General features: G+C 40.4%; 1 long non-coding RNA gene across 2 annotated transcripts in view; it reads right to left on the minus strand.

The window, feature by feature from the left end:
• The window catches only part of LOC141572769 (uncharacterized), a 169,063-nt gene extending 150,263 nt beyond the window's left edge, over positions 1-18,800 (minus strand). For both annotated transcript variants that reach the window (XR_012498267.2, XR_012498264.2), the window contains exon 1: positions 18,220-18,800. This is a non-coding gene — a long non-coding RNA (uncharacterized LOC141572769). The remainder of the gene's footprint in view (positions 1-18,219) is intronic.
• Positions 18,801-19,318: the final 518 nt, after the last annotated feature.

Here is a 19,318-nt window from a genome sequence, read left to right on the forward strand (position 1 = left end):
GTCTAGTTTTTGCATGTTATAATTCATATTGTTAGATTCTGTTTAAATTTCGTATTTATAAAATACATATTTATTCAAACAATTTAAAGGTCTGATGTATTTCTAAATTATTCCCTCGCTTTACTGAAGTTCTTTGTTGAACATATTTAGCTTTATAGCCTATTCAGTGCTAGATAAATCCTCAGGATTATTCATTCAACATTCCTTCTGAGGATGCAGAGTATAATCCATACCTTCTGGAGCTCTGTCACTGTGGAGATCCCCCCTGGAAAGTGTGTTTTTATATGAGCAAGAGTGACTCCATCTTGGACACTAAGTGCTGTGGAAATTCCCCATGAAGGTAAACGACCACCAGATAGATGGTGCGGCAGCTGCAGGGCCTGACAGGAAACAAGTCTGTGAGGATTGACAAGGTGACGTCATACAGTTCTGCTCAAGTCCTTAAGAACCCAGGGCGGCTCAGAGAGCCGCGCCCGACTGAGAGGTGACCAGGCTGCCCCTCTGCTCCATCAGACTCAGACCCAACCTCTGCTGACCGACATCCCGGACCAGCCGCCCTGCACACTGGATTCTGATTGACTCTGGGACTGGTTCGTTATCATAATCCTTTACTAAATTGTCGTTGCCACGTTGACGGCCATATTGCTGTGATTACACTGTGCTGTGATGTTGATGTTAAGAGGCTGTTCCACCCACTGCATTTCTGTGTGAATAAACGAGCACACTGACGGGCACGACACCTGTGGGTCGGCCTTAACTCTCCCTGGAAGGAAGCCACGGCAATCACAGGGGCCTTTGTCAGTGCCAGGTAGATCCTGGGGGTCTGAGAGTCTCAGGGGTTAGTCCCTCTGACGTGCAGGAAGAGACTGCAGCACGGCCCGGGAGCCCACCTGACGCTTGTGACAGACACTTGTGACAGCTCTGGTCCCTAATTCCACCCGCAAAAGGCGCCTGCTGGCTTAGTGCCCTGTCACACGAGCGCCTGAACGTGCCAGCGTCTCGCCTGCCAACAGTCTTTAGTGGTCTGATCCAGGCTCTGGCAGAGAGGCTGTTACTGTGGTGGTTTTAATGTCTGGATTTGTTTTTTAAAAATCAAAATGTTTATCTTTCAGCTGTGACATGTCTTCTGCACAGAAGCAAGGCTCTGTGGAACGTCACACAGACTCGCCCCTGTGGGCTCACGCGTTCCCAGTCAGTCCCCGCAGCGGCTTGGGTGTCTGTGCCTCAGTGTGATACCCACATACGCTCAGCAAGGCTGCCTAAAGCCAGCTGAAGGTTTTCTTTCCTTTTACCCACATTGTGACAGACTCTAACCCATCATTTATGGAAATTCATATTTTAATGACGGATTCTTTATTCTTTATTCTTCTGAAGAAATGCTTCAGCCTTTCATTACTTCATTTGATGTCTAGTCAATTCAGTTAGATTCATTTCAAGCAACATTTACTTTAAAAAATATTGTTTGCCAAAAATGTAGTGTCACCGCTTTGCAAAGATGACTATGAACCGTTGTCCTCAGTAACAGCCACACAGTCCTGCCCGGCTGCAGGGTGAGGGCTGGCGGCCACGGAGCACTCACCTGGAGCTCAGGCACCCACAGGCCACGACACCGGGAACTTCCATAGGCTCTAAGTCCATGTAATGTCGTATCAGCAAGTGGACAGGAGTTGCTTGCACTCCTCCAATAGATAAGTAAATCTGGTTTATGGAAACAGACTCATAGAGAAGACTCGATAACCATTAGCTTTATTTTCCAATCATTATTTCTATTAAATTAGAATATCCTAACTTATAATTGTATACCATAGGAATGTTGGCAAATGCTTGACAACTCATCGCTTCTGTATATGTAAACTGAATACAAATCCAGAAATTACGGAGAAATTTCTCATTGAACACTATTTTCCATGCTACGTTTAGAAGATAATTTACAAGGCTTCCACTCTCACGAGTTGAAATACTGTGGGTTATTTTTTTAAAATTACTATTTTGAGATGCAGTGGCAAATAGACTCTTTTTATAATTATTTTGAGATGCAGTGGCAAATGTAGCTTACCATATAGATGTATATTTACACACAGAGAGAGACACGCGCGCGCACAGGAGCAGGGACAGCTTGCTGTGGCACTGGAGGGCTGGTGGTGCCACAGACAAAACCTGCTGGATTTTGGCACAATCAGAAGGTATGCAACTCTTGGCTTCAACATCAAAAGGGAGGAGACAAATAGAGTGGACACCTGGAGTCCCAGCTTTTCATAGAGCTTCCCAAAGGGCTGGTGCCTGTCTCACCTGAGTTAGGGTGCTGGGGACCTAGCACACTTGCAATGTCTGGGGGTTGCTGAAATCGAGAGCACAGCCGCTTGTTGCCTTAGCATGGAAAGTCTGCAGTACCATAGATAGACACCAGAGGGAGCAAGAGATCGTGTACGCCTGAGAAAGAAACTGGGAAACTTTTCTATTTGGGAAATCACATGAGCCTGGAGAAGTCTCACGGCCTCCCAAAAGGTTTCAGAGACCCCTAGAATCTCTAGCTGGGCTGATTATTGAAGGGGAGGTCGTACCTGGTATTCAACCAGTCCATAAAGAGCAGGACAGGTGGCAGTTTTTACAAATGCATAAAATTTGTTGCGAACACTCAAAATCACAAGGCATACAAAAGAAAAACGGGGAAATATGGCCCAAAGGAACAAAGTAAATCCCTAGTAATTAACTCCAAAGAAAAGGAGATCTATGAATTACATGACAAAGAATTCAAAACAACAATTTTAAAGAAGCTCAATGATCTAAAGAGAAAACAGCTAACCCAAATCAGAAAAATGATGCATGAACAAATTGAGAATATCAACAAAGAGATAAAAACTATTTTTAAAATTCTAGAGGAGAAAATACAGTAACAGAATTGGAAAATTCATTAGATTTGTTCAGCAGACTTAATGAAGCAGAAGAAACAATCAGTGAACTTAAAGATGTCACTTGAAATTATCCCATTGAAAAACAAAAGATATAAAGAATAAAGACAACTGAAGAAAGTCTAAAGGATTTGACAAACGATCAAGTGGACCAGTACGTGCAATTACAGGAATTCCAGAAGGAGGCGAGAGAGAAAGAGAGAAGGGGTAGGTAGCTTATTCAAAAAATTAATGGCCCAAAGCTTCCCAAATATGAACAAAGTGGACATCAAAATTCAAAATATTCAAGATTCTAATGAGGATGAACCCAAAGCAGTCCATATTGAGATATATTAAAATAAAATTATCAAAAGTCAAAGACAAAAACAGAATCTTAAAAATAGCAAGAGAAAGAAACTCATCACATATAAGGGAGCTCTAGTTGGATTATCAGTGGGTTTCTCAGAAGAAAACTTGCAGGTCAGAAAGGAGTGAGGAGGTATATTAAAAGTACTGAAAGAAAAACAACTACCAGCGAAGAATATTATATCTAAAACTGCTCTTTGAAGGTGAAGGAGAAATTAAGACTTTCCCAGACAAACAAAAGAAAGGGAGTTCATCACAACTGGACCTGCCTTACAAGAAATGTTAAAGGGGTTTCTCCCAAGTGCAATGCGAGGATGCTAGACAGCAATACAAAAGTGTATGGGAACATAATGCTTGCTGTTAAAGGGAAGTATGTAGACAAATACAGAAAAAATGTAATAATATAATGGTGGTTTGTGAAGCACTTTTAATTCTGGCATAGAATTGGGGGGAAAGAATAAAAATAGCTATAACTATAAAACTGTTAAAGGATACACAATATACAAGGATATAACTTGTAACATCAATAAAATAAATTTGCTTAGGGAGATGTAATAGAGTAGAAATGATTGAAGTTAAGTAGTTATCAGTTTAAGATAGATTGTTATAACAATAAGATGTTTCATAGGGGAGCCACAAAGAAAATACCTATAGAAGATACACAAAACACAATTAGAATGGCATCAAAGCACATAAAAAACTAATAATAATGAAAGACTTATGAAGGCAGTGAGAAGACAAGAGGAACAAAATAGCTACAAGAAAACTAGAAAACAGCAAAGAAGCAACAGTAAGTCCTTCCGTGTCAGTAATTGCTTTAAATATAAATGGATTAAACTCCCCAATCACAAGCTATAGAGTGGCTGAATGTAAAAAAAAAAAATGTATACATGTATAAGAGACGCACCTTAAATGTAAAGACACACATAGGCTAAAAGTAAAAGGATGAAAAAACTATTTCATATGAATCACAACCAAAGGACAGCAGGGATGGCCATATTTATATAAGACAGAATCGACTTAATGTCAAAAATGGTCGCAACAAACAAAGAAGGGCATTGATAATAAAAAAGAAAAAGAAACCAGCAAGATATAACAACTATAACTGTATGTTCATCTATCATCAGTGTACCCAAATATATGAAGCAAATATTGACAGAACTGAAGATAGAAGTAGACAATAATATTATAATATGAAAATATTTTAATACCCCATTTTTAATAATGGATACAAAAACAAGTAAAAATTATCAATAAGGAAAAGAGGACTTCAACATTACAGCAATTAAACCTAATGGACATGTATACAGAACACTCTACCCAATACAAATGCAATACACATGTTCTCTAGTGCACAGGGAATATTCCCCAGGATAGATCACATGTTAGGCCACAAAAGAAGGTCTTAAATGTAAGATTAAAATCATACAAAGTATCTTCTCTGACCACAATGGAATGAAACTAGAAATCAACAGCAAATAGAAAACAGGAACATCTAAAAATATGTGAAAATTAAAACAAAAACAAACAAACAAAAAACCAAAAAACAACACTCTGAACAACTGTTGTGTCAAAGAAGAAGTCAAAAGGGAAATTAGAAAATATCGAGACAAATGACAAGGAAAACACAACATACCAAAATTTGTGGAATGCAGTAAATAGAAGGAAGTCAATAGTAGTCAATACTAACATTAAGATATATATATATATATATATATGTCTGTATCTCTCTCTCTCTCTCTCTCTCTCTCTCTCTCTCTCTCTCTCTCTATATATATATATATATATATATATATATATATATATATATATATATATATATATACATATACATATAAAATCAACAACCGAACTTTATACCTCAGAGAACAAAAATAAGTAAATAAATATATAAAATCCCAAGTTAGCAGAAATAAGGAAATAAAGATTGGAACAGAAATAAATAAAATAGAGAATAGAAAATAAATAAAATAGAGAATAGAAAATAATAAGGGGAAATAAATGAAAATAAGAGTAATCTTTCAAAAAAATTTAACAAAGTTGACCAGTCCTTAGTTAGATCAATTAACAAACAAAGGAGGACTCAACTCAACTCAGAAATGAATGAGGAAGCATTACAACAGATGCCTCAAATTTAAAAAAAAAAGGATAAAAGAAAAGTAAAGAATCGGATTATAAGCGACTACTGTGGATAATTATATGCCAAAAAATTGGCTAACCTAGAAGAAATGGACAAATTCTTATCAACATGCAAACTATCAAAATCAAACGATGAAGAAAATAGAAAATCTAAATAGACTTATGATAAGTAAGGAGATTGAATCACTGACCAAAATCCCCCGAAAGAGAGAAAGCCCAGGACCAAGTAGGTGGCTTCACTGAAGAATTCTACTGAATATTTTAAAAAGAATGAATGTCAATCCTTCTCCAACTCTTCCAAACATTGAGGAAGAGGAAACATTTCTCAACTCATTTTATGATGCCAAGGTTAGCAAAATGAAAGACACCACAAGAAAAGAAGTCTACAGACCAATATCCTTGATGAATATTCAAGCAAAAATCCTCAATACTAGCAAACTGAATTCAACAGTATGTTAGAAGGATTATACACCATGCCCAAGAAGGATTTGTCCTTGGGTGCAAGATAATTCGACATATGAAAATCAATAACTGTAATATACCACATCAACAGTATGAAAGAAAAGAAATCATATAATCACCTCAATTGATAAAGAAAAAGCATTTTCCAGAGTTCAACAATCTTTCATAATAAAAACACTCAACAAACAATGAATTGAAGACATTTACCTTAGCATAATAAAGGTCACATATAAATATCACACAGCTAACATCATATTCAATTGTAAAAAACTGTAAGGTTTTTATCTAAGATCAGGAACAAGGTCAACATGCCCACTCTCACCACTTGTATTCAGTATATTACAGGAAGTCCCATCTAGAGCAATTAGGCAAGAACAAGAAATCAAAAGAGAAATAAAAAAAAAAAATACCCTGAGACAAATAAAAATAGAAATACAACATCCAAAATTTATGAGATACAGTAACAGCAGGTTTAAGAGGGAAGTTCATATGTATAAATGCCTATTTCAAGAAACAAGAAAAAATATCAAAAAGTCTAACCTCATACCTCAAGGAAGGAGGAGGGGGAGGAGGAGGAGAACCGTCGCCACCATTCAAAGTTAGAAGGGAGGAAATAACAAAGAGTCGAAATAAATTCAAAGAAATAAAAACAGAAAAGACAATACAAAATATCAATGAAACTACGAACTGGTTCTTTAAAAAGATAAAATTGACAAATCTTGAATTAGACTCATCTAGAAAAAAAGGAGAATGCAAATAAATAAAATCAGAAATGAAAGAGGGGATGTTACAGCTGATGCCACAGAAATACAAAACATCATAAGAGACTACTATCAACAAAAATACACCAACAAATTGGACAATCTAGAAGTAGATAAGCTCCTAGAAACATACAACCTACCAAGAATGAATCATAAAGAAATAGAAAACCTGAAGAGACCCATTACCAACGAGGTGATTGAATCAGTCATTTAAAACCTCCCTACAAACAAAATTCCAGGAACAGATGGCTTCATCAGTAAATTATAACAAACATTCATTGAAGAATACTAGTTCTTCTCAAACTCTTCCAAAAAGCAGAAGAGGAGAGAATACCTCTAAACTCATTTTTTGAGACCAGCATTATCCTGATACCAAAATCAAAGATACCACCAGAAATGACAGCTAAAGGTCAGTATCCCTCATGTACACACATGCAAAAATTCTCAACAAAATGTTAGCAAAGCAAGTTCAACAGTGTATTAAAATGGCCACACATCATGATTGAGTGGGAATTATTCCAGGAATGCAAGGCTGGTTCAACGTCTACAAATCCATCAATGTGATGCACCACATTAACAAAATGAAGGATAAAAATCATATGATCACCCAAATAGATGCAGAAAAACATTTGACAAAATGCAACATTCATTTGTGATAAAAATTCTCAGCAGAGAGAGTCTAGAGGAAATTTACCTCAACATAATAAAGATCATACATGACCAACCCACATACTTCATCATACTTCACGGTGAAAAGCTGAAAGCCTTTCCTCTAAGATCAGGAAGAGGACAAAGATGCCCACTGTCACCACTTTTACTCAACATTGTATTGGACGTCCAGCCAGAGCAACTAAGCAAGAAAAATACATAGACGACATCCAAATCAGAAAGGGAGAAGTAAAATGTCACTTGCCGATGACAAGCTATTATGTATAAAAAACCGTAGACTCCATCAAAAACTGTTAGAACTAATAAACAAATTCGGCAAATTTGCAGGATACAAAATCAACATACAAAAGTTTATTGCATATCTTTACACCTATAACAAACTATCAAACAGAAATTTAAAAAATAATCTCATTTACAATTGCATTGAAAAAAATAAAGCACCTAGGAATAAATTTAGCCAAGGAGGTAAAATATCTGTACAAGGAAAAGTATAAAACATTTGTGAAAGGAATTGGAGATAAATAAATGTAAATATTCTATGCTTATGGATGGAAGAATCAATATTGTTAAAATATCCATAGTACCAGAAGCAATCTACAGATGAATGCAATCTCCTTTAAAATTCCAATGGCGTTTTTCATGAAATAGAACATGCAATCCTAAAATTTGTAGGGTACCACAAAAAAGACTGAATAGCCAAAGCAATCTCTTGAAAGAAGAACAAAGCTAGAAGCATCACATTTCCTGACTTCAAACTATATTATAAAGCTATATTACAAACTATATTACAAAACAGTATGGTTGCCATAAAAGGAGACATACAGATCAATGAAACAGAACAGAGATTCCCATAAATTAACCCACAGATAGATGGTCAATCAATTCATAACAAGAAGTGAAAGAGTATGCAGAAAGGGGAAGTAACGGGAAAGACCGTCTCTTCAATATACGATGCTGGGAAAACTGGACAGCCACATGCAAAGAAAGGAGCCAGGGCACTATTTTACAGCACACACAAAAATTAACACAAAATGAATTAAAGACTTGAACATAAGACCTGAAACCATAAAGCTCCTAGGAGAAAAGTTAGTAAATTATTTCTTTGATGTCAGTCTTGGCGACGATTTTATGGATCTGACACTAATAGCAAAGGCAGCAAAAGCAAAAATAAACACGTGGGATGACATCAAACTAAACACATCTGCACAGCAAAGGAAACCATCAACAAAAATCAAAATGCAACTTATGGAATGGGAGAAATTTTGCAAACAATATATCTACTAGAGGGGTTGATGCCCAAAATCTATAAAGAACTCAACAGCAAAGACAATCCAATTTAAAAATGGGCAGAAGATCTGAATAGACATTTGTTTCCACAGAAGACATACAAATGGCCAACAGGCACATGAAAAAAAATGCTCAACATCACTAATCATCGGGGAAATGCAAAACAAAAGCACAGCGTGATATCACCTCACACCTGTCAGAATGGCGATCAGCAAGAAGAAATAACAAGTGTTGGCGAGGATGTGGAGAAAAGGGAACCTTCATGTACGGGTGGTGGGAATGGTGATGGTGCAGCCACTATGGAAAACAGTATGGAGGTTCCTCAAAAAATTAAAAATAGAACCACCATACAACCCAGCAACCCCACTTTTGAATATTTATCCAAAGGTATTGAAACAGGATTTTGAAGAGATATTTGCACACCTGTGTTCTGTGCAGCATTTTTCTAACAGCCAAGATAGTGAGACAGCCTAAATAGCCAACAACAAATGAATGGAAAAAGAAAATGTGACAGATACACACGGAATATTATTCACCCTTAAAAACGGAGATCCTGCCGCATGTGACAGCATGGGTGACCCTGGAGGCCGTGATGCTCAGTGAAATAAACCAGTCACAGAAGGTCACACACTGCCTGGTCCCACTTATCTGAGGGATCTAAACTAGTTATCAGGGAGAAAATGGCAAAGCAGACACTGTCCTATAATAAACTGGACATGTAGATAGAGAGAAAGTACCACCTGAAAGGAAATGTCTAGTGATTTTTAGGATCCTTATATAAGAACACCAACATACAATGAGAGAGCTTATGAGAATGAGCAAACACAGATTTCCTACACTGCTGCGATGAATCCTGGAAGACAGTGCTAGCCCCACGTGTCACGATGGTGGGGTGACTCGACTGCTTATTTTATGCATGTCTAACTTCTGCAGTTTGAGTGAGACTAAGCCTCTGTCCTAGTCACCTGTCTACAGTGTCTTGTGCAATGTCAGAACAGAGGCGGCTTTTATACCCAAGATGGCTGCTCCAGCTTTAAAGCACCGCCTTAACCTTCACGATTGTTCTCCTGCCATTGCAAAGAGAGGCCCGGTTTCTAATCAGCCAGTATCCTTTGCCTTCCCAGAGGTGGAGGACCCAAGCAGACTCACGTGGGAAACTCCATGGCCTCCTCTTACTGTTCTTGATATACTGGTGTGAGGAGTGGCGGCGGCTGGGATGGCCTGCAGATTCTGACATTCAGGTTTGGGACCTTAGAATGACGCTATATACACATATGTACAAACTCAGATGTGCCCATGTCTGTGTGCCCGTGTGTAGACAGGCAGGCAGGCACATACACACACACGTAAACAAATACCCTCCTCCTCTTTCCACTGAGGCTGCAGCCCGGAGTCGGGGATGGGCTCCCCATTTATGCCGTAACACTGCATATGTAGCCTCTTCTCTCCTGACAAAGACATTTTCAGTTCTTTGGGCGTTTTCTTCTGTTTTTCTGATTCTTCCTTTTTATAAGCTGCGAAATAGTATGAATTTTCTTGCTATGACAAACTCTTTCTTTTAAAGGGTAATAGAAATTCTTTACCTAATTTTCAACCGGATTAAAAACATAATTATTTCAGCCAATTAATACAGCTTCCTAATTCTAATACTATATATTGTGTAACAGAAGTACAATATCTGCCTTTATTTTCCATTTATTAATACAAGCAAATTTGCAACCACATAGCTAGCTATACATTCATCTGTGCAAGAAACCACACTTTTCTGAATGAGTGTTGACCACACGCCCTGGTATTACATTATAAATTAAATTATAAATTGTTAGTGGGACGCGCCTTTTTTAGTCTTTGAAAATTACAGGTCAGTATACATATTTCTTCCCCAAACGTGTATTATGCCTACTTGTTTCAGTGGTCCAACACACCGTATTACACACAACAGATGCCTTCTAAAACCATAAAGAGAATGTTAAGCCTACATATTGATAGATATAGATGAAACCGAAATGAATTCAATATTTCCAACAAGATTTTACTCATAAAACATATTCTCTTTGTTTCAATTATGCAGGAGATTCATTCCTATTCACAGACAGCAGACTCAAGATGGAATCCCTTGTGCTGAGCCCACATCAGCGAACCCAGGCTGAATTCCCAGCCTCACAGCACCGTCAACCTCCCCCAGGAATGGAGCTCGTAACCAGTCCTTCTGGACTTACCTGGTCACACTAGTGCGGTCGTCTGCCTGATGGAGCCCATGGGAGGGGGACCTGAGCCTGAGACTACCACCCTCTGCTAGAAATTTCTTTCGTTTTCTTTTCTTTTTTTTTTTTTTCCTTTCCGCCTTTACAAACCTTCTGTTTAGACAGCTCCTTGGAGCTCCTTTCTGTTTCCTATGTGGGTGGCCGCCCAGTTCAGGAATCAGTGAATAAAGCCAGTAAGATCTTTTCAATTTACTCACATGAATTTTGTTATTTAACGCAGAACATCATTTCTGGCAGAAAATTTGTCCCAACCAGGCTTGTAAACTTTTCCCAGCTGGCACAGCAAGAAATAAATGAATTTCCATACAGTGAGTTCATTATGACTAACTTCACAGCCTACTAATAGACTTATGATACACTCTGAATGCTTTTGAGATGTATCAACTCCTCAAGCAGGTTATAGAAGTCACTGATGCCAAATTTCTGAGTTTTTACAGCACGGGTCATTACTTCAATCTGCCGATGCTACGGAAGGTCTCCTGCGCCACACTGTGTCACACCGGTGACGCTACAATGGAGATGCTTTCTGTTCAAAAACAGCACCTCTGGCTTCTGGAAACAGTTCACGTGATATTCTTCTGTGTTGCAGTTTCCAAAATAAAATTGTTTAGTATTCAGACGTACAATTCAAGTGAAAGACTCCTACCAGCCAGAGGATCCGTGTTATACTTACAGAGCTCTGAAATGCCTTACCAGCATCCCGGGCTCGCGTCTTTCTCTCTCTCCTCCCGTCCAGCCACGGGTCTTCATGTTGTCTGCCATGCGGTCTGCTTATGCTCACGGGATTTCTTCTACACCTGGGTCTCTGTCTTCCTTCCTTTGTTCTCTTCTCTGCAGTGCCTGGCTTCTTCCTGTCAGGTACCGACTCGAGTCAGGTACCACTTCTTTGGAGAGACCAACCTTGATTAGACCCATTAAGCACATAATCTCTGTCGTCACCCTGTGACTTTCCCATGTTTTCCCTCCTCCGGGCATTTATCACTACATGAAATTACGTCATCCACTGTATCTATTTACATGTCTGTTAGGTCTTCCCTTCCTGAATCTACCTGTCAGGAGGGCAGACATTCACGGGAGAAGCACCAGGGCCGAGGACAAAACAGCACATCAAGTACGGTAGGTGCTTAGCAAGAGGCACTAACATCCATGGGCCATGATTGGAGGGTCCCTTTTTCTCTTTCACATGTTAGGAAGTTGTTCTTCAACATTCTGTTTAGGTAAAATAAACAAATATTTTTGTTTATTTAAATAAAGAAATCTTTGTTCATTCTTTTAAAACCTGAAAAATGCTTCATTTCTTACTCTCCACAGAAACTCCTTTTTAACCTAAATCTAACCTCTAGAAACCTCACAGACGTCGTTACTGGAAAAATTAAGGAAAACTAAATGAACTGGAACAAGTGGGCAGAGCTCCACCATGGCAAACCTCTGTTCAGCTGACAGTGAAAAGCCACATGACCTGCGAGACTAGATAAAGGCTGGGAACAGATGCTGGTCTGGCCACCAGGCCTATGAGGTAGGGCGAGGGCAATTTACTGAGGGCCTGGAATCGGAGGGAGTTGGCCATCAGCTCCAAAGTGACAGGTGACGGTCTGAGGACGGCACCCTCCTGGGAGGAGACGCAGGCAGGTCAAACCCAGCAGTGCTGAGTCCCCAAACAGCAGACTGAGGGCAGACGCTGGCTCACACTTCCTGGCACGGACATTCAAGGGTGTGTGTGTACCTCTGTCCATCAAATCAAGGCCCTCCAATCCCTGCAATAAATGTGATATCACATCTGCGTCATCAAATTTAGCCCTTGCTTGGCTACAGGAAAAATTGTTTTTCTGAACACATTTTCCAAGCCACTTACACAGTTGGGATTTGATTGACTGGTTGGTTAGTTGATGGGTGGACTAGCGGTGCTTTTAATAAGCAGGGAGTGATGGCGTGTACACTGGCAGGAGAGCGCAGGCTGGCTTGGTGCTGGTCTGTGGGACAGGTGCCATCCTGTCACCAATGTGGGCAACTTAGTGGTGTGCACAGAGAAGAGCCTGTCCTCCTTAAACGTTGGGCGAGAAACTAAGTGTTGGTAACGGAAGTTTGCTTCAACAGGGAACTCAAAATTCTCGTTCACATTTCATCTCAGTATTGAATTAGGTTCTTCTAGATTACCGAAGGTCAGGCTTATGTAGCTCAAAAGATCGCATGCAAAATTACTGTTGCACATTTTTAAGGGACTCTGGCTAGCTTGGCTGTACATCGGGTGTGTAATGAACACGTTGCTATAAAAGGGACACAACCTATTGCCAACTAGAGATGAAATCGTGTGACGGCACGTCATTGCCTACGTTGCAGCATTTTCTCCTCTGTTTTGCTAAATTCATTGTTAAAGTTTTACCGAAAAGCAGTGAATCTGCCCCATTTTACTGTTACCACTCACGCCTTCTTGGCTAACTTCTGCCCCACCCCCACTGCATGTATATGGCAGCCCCGTGAGGACTGCAGGGCCCCACTGACATGGAACCTTGTTCTCTATTCTCATCGCACCATTTCCTGAGCTGAACGACCCACGGATCCGTATCGCTTTCAAAAAGAAATCTTTAAAACTAACATTTCATTCCTTGATGTATGTACAACAGCACGTGCTACCCCCATATAACTGCTAATAAAAACCCAGTTATACCACTTTATTTCCTAAATTCCTTTACGTATTTGACATATAATTATTTTTAAGTCCATTTTAGTTTCATTAGATGTCCATTAAGTAAATTTATGCAAAACATATTTTCAGCTTCAAAGGTTGTTAATGAAGTATCAGGATTAAAGTTCAATGTACAAATAAATTATTTTTCCTACAAAATAAATAATTTTTAAATGATGTATTTGTGCAATAGATTCCTGATTTTTTTTAAAAAATCAGAATTTTAATCATAGGTATATAGGCGTTTCTACAGAATTACACGTGAGAAAAATGAAATAGGGGTCATTGAGACCCATGTAAATTTGTAATCAGAGCACAAACAAACAATAACCCAAATCCATGTAATAATGCAGTAAGATTCCTAATAAATATTCTAGCCCAACTCCACCCTCAGTGTCACACCAGGCTGGCCTTCCTTGATCCCCCTCTCCCCCCCATCGAAGTTCCAGAAGAGACAGGAAAACATCTCCCTGCTAACCCACAATAGATTGTCTCCCAATACAGCTCCTGCCCTCAGACAGGCTCCTTTTAGTAGGAGTTTGATCCTCACGTTTAAGTCACTCTGTGCAGCATGGCCTTTCTCAAGCCTGCTCATCCGCCACTGGAGGGTCCACTGGGTGGGCCGCGTACCTGGACACTGTCTCCCCCGAGCGAGGCCAGGTCAGTAGTTACTTCCGACCCTCCTTCAAGGGGGGCTTCCTATCAACTCTTTCCACTGACGACTCTCTGAATCTAGCATTGATACTGTCAAGGCAACCCTGCCACTTCACTACGTACCCTACGGTAGCAAAAAGCACCTCCTGAGCCAGCCAGCAGTGAGGCCATCCCTCCGGTGACCTTGTCTGGGAGAGGCTTCTTGGCTCTGGGGACCTTGCTCAGTGTCACACTGTGCAGTGCGGCTCCTGACAGCTGCTTACCACCCGTATCGGGCTTGCAAGGTGTAATAGAGGCAATTTCTCAGGACTTATTTTACCCCATATAGAGACACATCCTCTCTCATAGCTTCTTCAAGGAAGATCAAGTTAACCATGTCAAAAAGAAAAAGAAAAACCAAAACTTCCTGCAGCTCTGAAATGGCAGCTTTTGTGTGAGCCAGAATTTGATCAGATATTTGAGAGGTGTACCATATTTGGGTATGTATGCCTACTTTGATTCAGCAAAATGTAAGTTGCTTACTACGCGATTAATAGTAAAAACCGAGATGCCTAAGACTGTTTTAGAGGAGGTTTAGGTTTACAGACTGAAAGGATGGTACAGAGGACCCCATATAGGCCCAACCCCACACGACCGCAGCCTCCTGGCTCCAGCTTCCCCACCAGGTGGCACATCGGTGGACCTCCTGGCTCATGCAGCCGCCGATGTCTTCGGCCTCTTTAGTGAGGTCGTTTATTTTCTTACTGCTGAATTTTCAAAGTTCTTGGTCTCTTTTGGATACCTGTCCTGCCTTCCTGCCACCGGCTATGTCCATTTTGGATAAAAGGCGCTGAAGTCTTCTAGCTGTGATCGCGGCTTCATTGAATGTTCCCTGCAGTCCCATCACAGTTTGTCCCTCATGTCGTTTGACACGGTCATTAGGTGCATATGCGGTAAGAGCTGTTATGTTTTCTTGGAGAATTGACCCTTTATCATTATGCAATGTCCTTCTGTATCACTGGCAACTCTTCTTACTTTGAAGTTGGCTCTGTCTGAAACTAATAGAGCTACTCTATAGATGCCTCTTAGCGTGGTATATTTGTCTCCATCCATTTAGTGGCTTAACCTGTGTGCGCCTTTACATACAAAGTGGGTTTCCTGTAGACACCACGGACGTGGGCCTTGTGTATTGACTCACTCTGACAGTCTCTCTTTAATTAGTGTGTTTAGCCCACCGATGTTCAGCGTCATGATCGGTACAGTTGGATGAAACCACTACTGGTTTCTATGTGTCACCCTTGATCTTTCTTCCTATTTTTGTCTTTTGTGATTTTAATTGAATATTTTGTATGATTCCATTTTCTGTTTTTTAGGATATTCGTTATACTTTTTTTTGTGATTACCCTAGAGTTTGCAACAAAGATTTATAGCTCATCCAAGTCCACTTTCAAACACTGGACTCCCTCACACAGTGTGAGGCCCTCATAGTAACGAGGTCACCCTCATTCCCTCCTCCGAGCCCTGGCACCATTGCAGTCACTCATTCCGATGTATATGAACACACGTAAACATGTTTATTTTCCTCTGTAGGTGAGGACACTTCTTCCTATGGTGTTCTTCAGGAGTTTTTTCTCTGTCTTGATTTTCCGGAGTTAGAAAGTTACAGGCTTGGGAGTAGTTTTGTTGGCATTTAACTTGCTTGGTTCTCTCTGATTCTGCCGGACCTTTGGTTTGATCCTGCCGGACCTAAGAAAAGCTTCTGCACAGCAAAAGAAACCACCAACAAACAAAGAGGCAACTAACTGAATTGGAGAAGATATTTACAAACAATATTTTTGATAAGTGGCTAAATATATATATATATATATATATATATATATATATATATATATATATATATATTCATAAAAAATCAATGACAAAACGAAGCAAAACAAAATCTAATTAAAAAATGGCCAGAGGACCTGAACAGACACTTCTCCCATACAGACATACAGATGACCAACAGATATATGAAAAGTTGCTCAATCTCACTCATTATTAGGGAAACGCTAATCAAAGTACAATGAGACACCACCTCATACCTGTCAGAATGGCTATCATCAACAACACAAATAGTAACAAGTGTTGGAGAGGCTGTGGAGAAAAAGGAACCCTCATACACTGTTGGTGGGAATGCAGACTGGTGCAGCCACTATGGAAGGCAGTGTGGAGGTTCCTCAAAAAATTACGAATGGAATTACCATATGATCCAGCAATCCCTCTCCTGGGTATCTACCCAAAATATCTGAAAACATTTATACAGAAAGACATGTGTGCTCCAATGTTCATTGCAGCTTTATTTATGGTGGCCAAGACATGGAAACAACCAAAGTGTCTTTTGATAGGTGAATGGATAAAGAAGATGTGGTATATATACACAATGGAATATTATTCTGCCATAAAAGATGGAATACTACTATTTGCCACAACATGGATGGAGATTATACTGCTAAGCAAAATAAGCCAGACAGAAAAATTAGAGAAGCATGTGATTTCAAATATGTGGGATATAAAACTGAAAGCAACAAAGGAACAAGACAAACAAATGAAGAAACAAAAACTCATAGACACAGACAATAGTTTAGTGGTTACCAGAGGGTAAGGGGGGAGGGAAGATAGTAGAAGAGGGTAAAGGGGATCAAATATATGGTGATGGAAGGAAAACTGACTCTGGGTGGTGAGCACACAATGCAATATACAGATGATGTATTATGGAATTGTACACTTGAAACCTACATGATTTTATTAGCTAATGTCACCCCAATACATTTAATTAAAAAGTATTAAAAACGAAATTTAATGATATCTCCATATGAATAAGTTAATTAGAACATAGAATGGAGTTACTCAAATGAACAGAGCATAACAATGCCCAAAGATGACGTGCTCAGATATAGAAATGCTGAAATAATGGTCATTGAAACCAAACACTGATAAGTGACCAAGAGAAGTAAAGAATCGAATCAGCTGAACAGAGGCTCACTCAACACAGGGAATGGCTCTGTTCCAAATATATTTAGTCGGATGCAGCACTGCAATTTCAGGAAAGAGAGTTTACCCTCACTTTGATTTTGTGTGTTTCTCACCCTAGTATACTGTTTGGTGACATAAGGACCCCGTCTGGCGTGAGTCAGGAGACAGCGCTCAATGATTTCGCTTTTTCTTATTGTATGTCAACAATGTTGTATCTTTACATGACTAAGGGAAAACGCTATTTCTGCATAAACCCAAGCTTCTAAGACATTTCAAATGAAAAATAATATTTATAATTAGCACATCATTTGTAGAAGTCAGCTCCGGAAAGTACTAGAAACCGCTGGTTTAGTTCTGAAGTTATCTTTAAAGATGTGAAACTTAAACTTTAAAAAAACTTGAGAAGCACTACACATAATGAGAGATTATTCTTCTGTTGCTGGAATTATTTCTTCTAATCTAATGCTGAATAGCATTTTCATTTGAACTCAGTGTAAGTAAAATAAGTAACTTGCTTTCCCAATCATTAGCATAGAGAACAATTATTTAACAGAAAAACTAAATTATATGAATTATGGATAATCCTGTTCTTTTACTACAAAAACACTTTTCCTGGATGACCTTGAACTTTCTCATGCTTTCAACGCTTCCTTTTTTAAACAGGCCTTCAAATCTATATTCCCTCCTTCGATTTCATGAGCCAAAAATGGAATAAACTGCTAAACATTTAGACAGGCACATTAAGTTCAATAGTCAAAAAACTGAAAAATCATTATGACCGCCAATGAACTTCATTAGAATCCAGCCCCTTTCCCTTTTTTTGAGAACAAACAAACAAACACACACACACACATCCACACCCCATCACCTACAATAAAGATCCGGAATGATTACACCCTCCTTAGCACTGTCGTAGTCTGGCCACTCTGAAAACAGGAGGGATGTCCCCGAAATGTGGTTTCAGTGTGGGGACAGATGATGCCGCCCGCACGCGCGCACACACGCACACACACAGCTGAAGGCACACGCGGCCCCGCAGGCCCGTCACTCACCTAGCGGGTCCCAGGGGAGCAGAGCAACCTCGGTGGGTCCACAGTGGCGGCGGGCGCGGAGCGCAGACCGGGCGGGGCTTTCTTGTGTGGGTGCCCACGGGCAGGTGCAGATCCTGGTGGGAGCTGCGCAGGTGCTAAGGGGGGAACAGGTGGGCGTCCTGGAGCTCGCCCAGGTGTGGGCACGAGAGCGGGCGGGGAGGCCGAAGGCTGCTGCCAGTCAAACATCGAGGGGGAGTTTAACCTCCATCACCCGCAGGATCCCCAACACCCCCACCGTGAGCAGCCCCAGCTGTCTTACAGCTTCTCCGCCCCCTCCCACAAGCCCTGCAGTTTAAAGAAGTCATCGCCGGTCTGAACGGGCGATGGGTTTCTGGCTCATCGTGTTACTGCGGTCTGGCATTCACATCTGTCCTTCACAGTTTCCAGGACACGGCAAGAATTGTACTTTGCCCACAGCCTTTCCTCCTCCCAAAAGCTTTTGTGCGGAAATAAAACCACAAGACGTCTTTTCTCGGACACATGCCATGTATGGGTCTGTTCGTCTCCTTTTCATGCGTCTCCATCCACCATCCCTCTCCCTCCATGAGCCTTTAAATGGGACCACGCCCCTAATCCTGTGCCATGTGAGTCACCTCCGCGGGGCACAAGGAGTGGCAGTGACGCCTGCTGGGGTGTGAGCACCGGGCTCGGGGACACAACATCCCCACCGTCACTGGACGCCCCTGTCCGTGGGCAAACTTTTCTGAGATACAATCAAATGTGTGATTTAGAATTAGATCGCGTGATTAGATCAAATCACCTCAATGAATGGTATTAATTAAGAGTTAGATTGGCTGTGCCATGAAAAAACAAGGACTGCAGCGTAAATTCTAAACGCAGGAGCCTGAAGCCTTCAGCTTGCTCGAAGCCGCGCCTTGATCTTGAGCCCTTGTGTTTCTCTGTGCAGCGCATTCTCTGTACTCACTGTGGCTATAACGCAACTAGCAAAACAGCTCACATTTGTATTTATTTTCTATTCCATACCTCTCCGCCCCGTGTTTTCCCCTCAAAATCCATTCCTTCCCTCCCCCCCCCAATACACCTGTTGGGGGAGAAGAAT

The sequence above is a fragment of the Rhinolophus sinicus genome, chromosome 15 (genome assembly GCF_057876585.1).
Source record: "Rhinolophus sinicus isolate RSI-liver-muscle chromosome 15, RSI-T2T, whole genome shotgun sequence".
Taxonomy (NCBI): domain Eukaryota; kingdom Metazoa; phylum Chordata; class Mammalia; order Chiroptera; family Rhinolophidae; genus Rhinolophus; species Rhinolophus sinicus.